The following is an 8805-nucleotide window of genomic DNA, read 5'->3' as shown; positions in this document are numbered from 1 at the left end:
TGGTGGTTGAGGAACTGCTGAACACCTTGATGTGAGTAACTTGTCTGAGTCACAGGCAGGACACTGGTGCTGGGGAACTCAAGCCTGTCAGCACTTAAAAATGGGTTAATTGTTTTAATTAAGCACTTGAGAATGAATGACATATGAAGAGCAATTTCTTTGAAGAGAAAGAAAACTAGAGGTAATTTTTCTAGTGTCTCTGTTGTAGTTTGTTTTCTCTGTCCACGCTAATGTGTCTCGCTCCATCTTTGGGCTTCATTTAAAGATTACTTTTTAATGATGGATAAACAGGCCTGTTTTCCTCCTGAAGTGCATCCCTTACACCCTGACACCTGTAAACAATGGATTTTTCCACATGAAATGAAAGGGCAAGCACATCCTGCTAACAATTTTGACTCTATGGAGTGGTATAGCATATAATCTCCATTACTTTTCCTGTGATTTGTAAGTGACTGTTGCTAGGTAATGCTTTTTTCACTAAGCATCAGTGAGCTAATGTGAGGGCTTCGAGAATGTTACATTATATAATTAAGCCTTTGGTGGTACTGATTTCTACTTTACAAAAGTCTCCAATCTTTTTCATGCGAGCAAAAAAAAGTTTTTACAGCATTACACATAGGGACACAAAAAGCATCCTAGAACCCAGACTCATTTTTTTGGTAAAGTAACTGATTTCTGCCTTTTAAAAATTATTTATTACACACAGGTATCAGCCACCCATCACAATGGCATCTAGCTAGACTCTATGTTGTTCAGATGGAAAACACAATAAATACATGGACCCACTGGAAGTATCACTAGATCCCAAATATCTCTCTGGACTCCATAATCCATTAAACAAATGTGGTCCCTTTGTTCTGACATCTGGACACTTAGTCTTACCATGACCTTTGCTTCCCAGGGACAGGACTGGGATACAGAAGAGCTTCTTCAACAGGATGTGACTGGTTTGACTGAATATGAGAGCAGAGGTTTCCCCAGGATCTTCAGACATGAGCCTCAAGGTACTGTGAATTTTGTTTAAAGGACAAGATGAAGAAAGGGGTGGAAGACACGTAAGTGAGAAGATATAAACATAAAATACAAACAAACCACAGAATATAATGTTAAGAATTTGTATTTTGTCAAGCTTCATGGTAAATATCACAATCAGTAACTGCTATTGGAGGAGGAGCACTTGGCCATCACAGTACACAGGACTGTGATGTAAAAAAGCAACCCTGATGCAAATTTACTTAGCATCAAGGATCCTTAGCAAAAAACGAAAAAACAAACAAACAAACAAAACCACCAAAAAAATACACCACCAAAAAAGCCAACACAAAAAAAAAAAAAACTCAACAAGCAAGAAAAAACTTTTCAAGGCAGCTTTGATCGGCCCTGGCACTGCGTGTGAAAGTCTAGCTCAGTTCTAAGACTGCCAGGGTAAGTGAAAGAAGAGCCTTTGTAATTTTTGTCTTACAATTATGTCACTCAGTCCTGTAGCCTTCATTCTCCCCGTGCAATTTGTAAGAGACGACAAGTCATTCAAAGCACCTCTGTTTACAGAGAGTCTCAGTAATAGAACACCACGGTCGGGCAGATTCCATGAACTGCGGACCCCGTGCTGACAGATGGGGTCTGTGGCTGATTGTTTGATGGGCGCCGTGGGTGAGGCTGCAGGGGAATGGCAGGAGAAGAAGAGGGCACTGGGTTTTTTGAGCTGGGAGGTCATGTCGGCTACCAGTGAGAACAGCATTCAGTGTTTTTTCTGTCGCATTGTTATCTTGGTGCTGGCGATGAAGTTTTAATTGGGAAGGGTGAGGATGATTCTGCTCCCCTCCCACACACGGCTCTGCAGACTGCTACCAGCAGCTTGGGGCAGGGTTTCAGGAGCTGCTCGCTTCCCACCAGGCACGAGCCAGCAGAAGGGAGAAATGAATGAGGTGAGGATTGCTGCGTTTCTGAGGAGTGTCTCCTGTAGATAATGCTGATCTGATGAGCAAAGCCAAAATGATATGTCTGGAGATACAAATGCCTTGCGCAGAGTGGGTGTAGCATAGACAGCAGGACATGTCCCCCTCCTCACTGATAATACAGCTTAACCCAATTCAATCTCTTTCTGTGGCTTGGAAAGTTTTAGGATTCTCTGCTGGAGCCATCTCCTATCAAATTAGCGATAAAATGCATTGCATTTTCATACTGTAATTAAAAAAAAAAGGCAAAAAGCAGCCCACTTGAAAACAAAGAAAAACCTCCGTGATCTATTGCCTGAAAGCCACTCAATAACAATTAGCTAATATCAGTTATCTCCTTACTGTGCAGGCTTCCTGATACTGCAAAGCATACTTCAGGTATTGGAATGCTAATAATTATTTATTAGGTGCCTCAAAGCATCCAGGATCCTGCTCATACGATCCCTTGTGTTTGAGGGCTGTGAAAACAAAGAACAAGAGAAGAGTCCCCAACTAACACGCTCACAAAGTAACTACAAGGCAATTGGCAACAGATGAATACGCACAGAAGCAGAGCAGTATGCTGGGAATGATTATAGCAGAACTGTCAGCATGAAAGGCAGGGCTCATGAAATACCTTTAATCACTGGTGATTATTCTTTTTCTGGGCAATCAGCTCTTCTCCCCCCAACCCGCCCAATATCTTGCAGCACGTAGCAGGATGCATCCAAAGCTGCTGTGCTCCTGCAGGACACCACCCTCCATTCTTGTCTCCATCAGGTGAGAGACAGAGATTTTCAAACCTGTTAAGAGTCAGATGGAAGCAAGGGATAGATCCCCAGGATCCTGGCCCTGGGTTTCTCACCCTGAAGCAGAAGACAACGCTGTCATTCAGAACAGCAAGTTCCCATTCACAGTTATTTGTCATGTTAATTACTACAGACAAATTTCTCCTTCATCTCAACCGTGCAGGTCAAAGCAGAAAAGTTTACCACTTCAGAACATCAAACTTTGCTTTCATCTGAGTGCGGGACATCATTCTGAAATTCCTTTTGATCATGGAGGAAAAAAAAAGAAAGGAAGACAATTTGAAAGTTTGCTCTTGATGTGAGTTGTAATTTCTTTGTTAAAAGAAAGGAAAAAGGAGTCTCTTTAGCCATTGGCTGGGTATGTTCATAAACTCACACCCTCACCAGAGCAGGTAACCCATGAGTAAGAGCCATGAACAAATATTGACAAATATTTTCTCTTCCTTCTGTACCCATTCAGGATCCTCGTCATATCATCCCCACTTCATTAATTTCCCTCCAAGCTGTTAGCTCTGTTAGATCCCTATGCTGCAGGAAATACCCCTGCCTCAAAGCCCACCACTTTCCCCAGAAAGTGGCTGCACATCATGCCTGTAATTTCCTGCCCAGGGTACCTACGCGCTCCCACATTAGCTGTAATCTCTGTCGTGCTCACGCCAACATTCCAGCAGTATTTGACATTTCACGAACGCAGTGTTTATCACTGAAGTTCATACAAAGTTGCAAACCCTAACGAGGCTTATCAGCTTTTACAAACCATCTCTGTCCACTGATATGCTGAGCATAATTCCCTTCACTGTGCAGTCTCTGGATGTGCAGAGGGAATGGGGAGGGGGGGGCAGCTTCAAAGCAACATTTCGTGTCGCTTTAAATGAATCATGGAATCGAGTGTCTGTACAGCCCCCAGGTTCCTGCAGGTGAGATGTAACCTGCAGGCTGGGCACTTAGAGCAGCCTTTCAGTCAAATAAAATCTTCTCATCGTTACTGATGTGGCAATTACGCCCTGGAAAAGAGCGGCGTGGTGGCTGTGCGAGGGGAGGGGGGCTCAGAGCTCAGGCCCAGCAGTCACAGAAGGGTGTCTGGGGGCAGATCAGGTCAGTCAGCCTCAGTTTGCCCACTGTTAAGACAGAAATCATCACAGTCACTGAATTTATTTCAGAGACATATCAGAAAGCGTAATTAAATATGCGAGTTATAAGCATTTCCCCTCTGAAATTTCAAAAGGTTCTGGTATTGTTATGAACAATATTCTTAATCTGCTTTGCTGCCAGCCCTGTATCTAGGACTAGAGCAGGCACTAAAAAGCTTGAAAAGAGACTTGCAGTATCTGTATTTCTGTGTATCTACATGCCCCTGGGTATGTAGCACCCCACCACTACCCCTTTCCTGCTCATCAGGCACAAGTGTGACACACTGATGTGGGTGGAATTTGATTGAGAAATGAGCTACTGTTTGTATTGTCATCACAGAGCTCTCTAAAAGCATGAAGTCGGGCTGAAAGAATCAGAATGTTTAAAATGAATTTCAAGAGTTTTCTTTTTCTGCTGTGTTTTTGGTTCTTCAGTCTGCATTCACGTCACTTGTGTGAGGTGGTGGTGGGATATTCTTTTATAACAAGACCTCACAAATGCTTATTCTCTCTTTCATTTAATTCCATGATATCAAGAGTCATGCTGATGATTTTAATGTCTTCAGGTAATTCCTTGACTATTGTGTAGTTTTGTAGTTCCATTGACTTCAATTGAGTTGTTACAATACAACACCAACTGACTGTATGTCCCCTAATCCTTGGAATTTATAAGAATAAGACCAGCCAAAGTTTGTTTGTAGAGCACAGCAATGTATTCACTGCCAGAGAAACGTTTGCAATGGCTGGAGAGCAGGATGGGAGATCTTATAGTTATAGGAGGAAAAATGATCCATTAATTGCATTTAAAAAGTCCAGGGCTTCTGTAGTTCTGTTTGCTGATGCACAGCTGTAAATGCATTCCCTTGCTAACAAGTGCTTCAGAGACATCAGGGTGTCCATTTAAGCCACTGTTTCCACCCATAGACCATGGTAAATCATTCCATTCTGGTTTTTTTAACCCCCAGGACCCTCCTTGCTGAGGTTTTTTTTACAGTGAGTGAATTCCAAGTGCTTCTGACTTGGATCACAGAATCAAGTTCCCTGCCTGCCTCCGTGAGTGACTCATGCTCTAACCTCGGTCAGGTCACTTGGATGGTGTTGTTGTTCTCTATTTCATAGTCTTTAAAATGCATATTTTCTTCTCCTCACAACTCTGACATTGTAACATCTTTCTGGCTCTAGCAACAGTCTGTATCATTTTGGATATACATTATCTTGTACAAAAATACCCACCCACATCTCATACCCTGAAAAATCACAGTAGCCAAAACTCCAAATTTAGATTGAAAAATGTAGAGTTGTGCAGACAAGAGGACATTTTTTCCAAATGTGAGTCGATAGCCTTTTCCTCTGTAAATAGTTTGAGCTATCAGAAATTTTTAGTATTTACATTTGCAACTCAGGCTCCTGCTGGGAGCTCCTGGACATGCTGGACCACCCAGCAGGCAGAGTTGTACTCCAGTGGTGTTTATGCTTTTCCAGAGGTGAGGATGCAGATGTCCAATAGCTGGATACTGATGCCCTTCCCCTCTCAGTCCTCTCCCATCCCTGCATCCTCCCTGCTTCTCCCCACAGCTGGTTTTTACATGGTGCTGTCTCCTTGCTGCCTCACCTCCAATAACTGTGGAAGAAGTGGAAGCAAAACCATACAAAACAATTTTTCTACTGTATTTTAAAGCAGCAAGGAGATCTCTCCACTGAACCTGTAATCCTGGGCTGGAAAAAGCCCTGTTCAGATGCAGTCATCAGTGGATCTTTCTGCCATCCTGTTAATGTCCTCTCCCTTCCCACCTCACACCTGCCAAAGCAGGTTTACATCAAAAGTATGGAATCCCATTTTTTTCCTTTTTTTTTTTTTCTTAAACTTTTTTGAGAGACCTGCGAGGACAGAAGCAGTTAAGGAAAAAAACACATCCAGTTTTGCTGCATTTTGGGAGGAAATGAACTTGTGTGTTTTGAAGCATTCCCACAAGGCTCAGATTTTAGAGCACGATGAATCACTCGCTGAAGGTTCCTGTTTCTTCTCCTCTGCCTGCACAGGGTACCCAGGCAGGGGCTGTGGGCTTTGTGAGGATCCAGCCCTGCTCCTGGCAGGAGAACAGGATGGCTGTGCCCTCTGTTCTCACCACAGGCATGCCCTCCTGCCTTTGGCAGGTCACTGTGCCAGCACGCTGTGCTGGGGCAGTCCCAGGGCTGTGTGATGCTGTTCCTGTCCTGCCCAAGCCATTCTCTCCCAAGGATGTGTCAGTTCAGGGCTCTCCTGATGCGTCCAGGAGCAGCTTGCACTGCCAGGGTTGCCCATTTGGCCATGACTTCAAACACCCTCAGTCTGTCTGTGGAAGACCACGTGGACACAAAAGGTTATCCCCTTTTATAAAGGTTAAATGTAGCTAATTCGTGGCAAATGTATGTCATTCTCATTTACCAAAGCACCTGCATCCTGAGTTGCCACCTTCCTGATCCTCACCAGCTCCTCTGCCAACGGAGCAGTGGTGGCATCAAAGGGCACTTTACATTTTCTGGGACTTGGACATCCATGGCTCATTATGAGGAACAGAATACAGAGTTGAAGGTCCTTTACTGAGAAATCCCTGGCTCTGGATCCATAAATAAATCACCCTTTATGAAACTTGCTCACATCTGTGCTGTCTCAAGCACGGGCAGAGGGAAGCTGTCAGCCTGGGCACAGATCTTCACTGGCACAGAAGGAACAGTCTGGAAGGAAGAGAATGACACATATCATGCCTTTACTTTGTACAGCAATCTCGATATTTTGTATGTACTTATTGCTCTGAGTTTGTCTCCCTTTCCCACCTGTACTTACACTGTCTTTTTTCTGAGGCTTGTTATTATTTCTATTGAGCAATCTTCAGCCGAACTGGGAGAGCTCGCAGTGACTCACTTACTTGAACATTATTGCCTAGTTCTTTACACAAGACAGATTGGATATGAATGAGATCTCTTGTCCTCATGAGCATTATATTTATTTCACAAGACATTTTCTTCAGAACTCTCCCTGCAATAAATTATGTGGTATATTTATTTTTTTCTTCTACCGTGCTATAGCTCTGTCCCTTTTTTTGTTGTTTCTCATTTTTTAGACACTTCTTCTTCTATGATCTGCTGTTGTTGTTTTCTGGCTTTTTTTTCTTCTCACAATCTCTTAGCTGTATCCTTGGAATTTTTTCCCTTGTGCATTTTTTAGCACAGTGCATGTATTCAATGTACTCAAAATGAGAGCTTGAGATAAGTATTTAAAGTAACAAAATGATTTCCCTCTCTTATCTTTCAGATGTTGTGTAACGACTGGGAAAAAAGGAAAGAATAAAATAAAAGCAGGTGAAATGTTTTAAATGAAGTATATAACTGTAAGAAATGCGATTGTATGTATCATTTTCTGATATCATGATGTCAGTTAAGTGAAAGGTCTTGTAGGTGCTTTACTTCTGAAGAAACACTTAGCTGGATTTTGGCAGCTGCTTTTGGGATAAGCCTAAAAATGCTGAAAGCCTGTGTAATCAAAGTAAAAGTGAGTATATTTAGGGTGGATGAAATGGGACTTAAAGGTAGCACATGTCTGTGGTATTTATAAGAGTCCCATCTTAGGTCTCTATGTCATTGTCAGTGTACATCACTAAGGTCACTTGCTTCCCAGCTCTCCTGCCTGATCTGAACTCCTCTCAACCTTTTTATTCCTACACTGCTCGGTGGAGGTGCATTAGAAATCTGAATTTCATCCAGTTGTGGCCTTTCTGAGGGCCCATGCTGGAAGCAAGGATAGTTTGAACCAAAATTGAAATGTAAATAACCCAATGGGTGGTTTTGAAATCCAGGTACAAGCTGGAATTTCAATATTGCTGAATAAGTTTCAGCTACTAAGGATGAGTGCTAAACTTCAAGACTAATGTCTTATGTCTAAAACTAGAATTAAACTTCATTACCTGGAGTGCAGTACCACCTTAGGGCATGTCATTGATGGCAGTGGTGGGATTTCTCTCCTTGCTGACTTTCAGGGATCACCTACACAAAAAGCATCCCCGGTCTGGTCTGGTGTTGATGTTAATGAAGCTCCAAGAAGAAGGAGGCTGGCCTAGAAACCTCCAGAGGTCCTTCTCAAATGCTTTTTCTATGATCTTACAGTTCTGGTAAGTGTGTTACAGTAAAATAACCAGATGGACTTTTTTTGGAAGTATAGAACAGATACCCTGAGGGCAGAAAACAGTATGTGGAGAAGAAGCCATGGGTGGGGGGCAGGGAGATATTTCCATTTATGAGTTATAGAATCAGGACTTCTACAAGGAGTTGAGAAATTTGTCTAGATCTGGAGATGAGAAAAACAAACACTTCTTATCTTTTTACGGTAAGGCTGCTTGGCTTGTGATCCTCACCCTCTCTCAAGAAGGGTAGTCAGTGTTTCAAATGTTGGGGTCAGGCTGGTTCCTGCTCTATCTCATCAGTCTGGTGTACATATCCTTCCAGAAGGGATTAAATATGTCTTGTCTCCTGTGGTTATGTTAAAGGGCAGAGAGGAGGCAAGGAGCCTTTTACTTCTGGGAATGTTCTGCCTGGGGTAGAGGGAGGAAACAGCAGCCAAACCTCACTGCTGTCCCCAAGGCTAATGCAGGAGAACTCTGTGGTGAGACCTGAGCCTTGCTTCCCCTGTGCACAGGGCCAAATTGGCAGGAGAGGGGTGCAGGAATAGTGCTGGAAAGGGTGAGATTGCCTGTGTGCCCAGCATCCCCACCATGGGCATGGTTTTGTAGCCAGAGTTGCTGAGCTAAGGACGCCCCACCCTGAGATGGGTTGTGCAAAAGCTTAATTTCACCCCTGGGACAAGCCAGTAGCTTTTCCTCCCTTTTCTGCACACATTCCACTTAGTAGATCAGCCAAAACCTTCTGCTGTCACTAAAACTGATGGGGTTTTTTGTGTGA

At 43.2% G+C, this 8805-nt stretch overlaps 1 long non-coding RNA gene across 1 annotated transcript; it reads left to right on the top strand.

Moving 5' to 3' along the window:
• Nucleotides 1–901: 901 nt before the first annotated feature.
• Nucleotides 902–8468, top strand: LOC143695186 (uncharacterized). The gene is made up of 3 exons (XR_013184203.1): nucleotides 902–1004; nucleotides 7166–7212; nucleotides 7887–8468. It is a non-coding gene; the product is annotated as an uncharacterized LOC143695186 (long non-coding RNA).
• The last annotated feature ends 337 nt before the right edge of the window (nucleotides 8469–8805 follow it).

This window comes from Agelaius phoeniceus, chromosome 13, assembly GCF_051311805.1.
Source record: "Agelaius phoeniceus isolate bAgePho1 chromosome 13, bAgePho1.hap1, whole genome shotgun sequence".
In the NCBI taxonomy this organism is placed as follows: domain Eukaryota; kingdom Metazoa; phylum Chordata; class Aves; order Passeriformes; family Icteridae; genus Agelaius; species Agelaius phoeniceus.
Note: the sequence above shows the minus strand (reverse complement) of the source record. Positions and strands in the feature narration are given on the sequence as shown.